The sequence below is a fragment of the Pteropus vampyrus genome, unplaced genomic scaffold (genome assembly GCF_000151845.1).
Source record: "Pteropus vampyrus isolate Shadow unplaced genomic scaffold, Pvam_2.0 Scaffold60, whole genome shotgun sequence".
Lineage (NCBI taxonomy): Eukaryota > Metazoa > Chordata > Mammalia > Chiroptera > Pteropodidae > Pteropus > Pteropus vampyrus.
The window spans coordinates 2524754-2526523 of NW_011888841.1; positions in this window are offsets into that span (position 1 = coordinate 2524754).

Sequence of the window (1770 nt, forward strand, 5' to 3'; positions counted from 1 at the left end):
GGCGGCCGCGGGATGGCGCAGCCCGCTGGGCGCCCGACACGGGGCTCCGCGGCGGCAGAGCCGGGACGCACACCACACCCCACCTCCTGACGGTCGGCGCTGAGCAAAGCCCGAGGCGGGGGCAGTCGTGACTCTCCAGGAAATGCCCCGGGAGTCAGTAAGTACATCAGGGAGAGAGGTCGAGGAGACGAAATGAGCTGCCATCCGCTGCGCCCCGACTTTGTGTCCTCAGGGCTCTGCAGATGTGATCTCATTTAATCCCCCAAGCAACTCTGTGAGAAGGTTGTCCTGCTGTTGTCCCATTCTACGGATGCAAAAGCCGAGGATCGGAGAGGTTCCATGACATTACTCAATGTCACCCGACTAGTCAGAGGCAGAACGAGGATTCGGAGTCACCGAGGCCCGTTATAATCAGGATGCTACGCTGCTGCCTGGCAGCTATTTGATCACAAAGAGGGTGACAGATTCGGCAAATAAAAAATAACATCCTTCCAGTTAAATCTGAATTTCAAATAAACAATCATCTTTTAGTGTAAGTTTGGGAGAAGAAGAAACTTTCTACCCTTCTAGGTTCTTCCACTGGTCTAATAATTAAATAGACATGAGACAGATTAAGAAGAGAAAACAGCCAAGTTAATTACATACATACATGTGGGAACCCCACATACATGAGCCAGAAAGGAAAAATCAGGTGTATATGACATTCTAAGCTAAGGACGAGGTCAGGTGTCTGGACTTCAGACAGGGGACGGTCATTCTCAGGACCACAGAAGAGCAGACGTTCAGTAATTAGATGTTTGCCCCCACTACGGATGAGTCATAGAAAACTATTTCTGGTAATAACTCTTACTATGGGCAAGGCCCCTATTTTAAATTCTTTAAGGGAGAGGTGAAAGTTTCTCACGAGCCAGCAGGGTCTCTGTTGCCTTTAGCTCATGCCAAAATGGCACATCTTGGGGAGGCCTATTCTGAACCCCTTCAATAAGTGTGTTCCAAATATTGCATGGGGGTGTACTGATACTGAAAAATCAATTGCTTATCTGAAACGCACATTTAACTGGGAGGAGCGAGTCAATACTGGTAGAGTATTTAGAACAGTGCCCGCGGTTGAGGGCACTGTGACCACTCTGCCGGCAGATAGCATGAGGGTCTCAGCTCACACACAGAGAAATGGGCATGTGCCTAGGGGTGCAACCCTCCTCTCCTACCCTAACACAGAAGAATTTGTGTTTCAGTGGAAAATTACGCATTGTTTAGATCAATGCGGTGCTACTGGCCTCTATTGGGTAGAAGCCAGGGATGCTGCTAAACATCTTAATAATAATCGTAAAAAAGCTCCCTGCGACAAAGGACTATCTGGTCCAAAGAGTCAATAACGCCATCGAGGCTGAGAAACCCTGGTTTACAGCACCTCCTTCCAGGTTATCTGATTGCAGCCTTTCGTTGTCTTGAGTGATTTTACAACCCTAAGTTGCAGATCACCGTAGCAATGCAAAAGAACCTTTCTATAAATATGCAAATTAATTCTGTCCAGTGGAGGGACCTCTCGCTCCACTGGAGAAGCCAAGCGAGTCCATTTGCACATTCATTTAACTTTTCTTTACTTCATCTAAATAAACACGTGCTCCTTTGATTTCTCCTTTGAACCAATTATAACATCTGCTTAGTCGTAGGATTTAATTAACGAGTTAAATGAAATCTTGAAAATGTATTTATTTTATGCCCATATGAACGTCATGATTTTACCTTTTTGGAAAATTATCTTTTAGC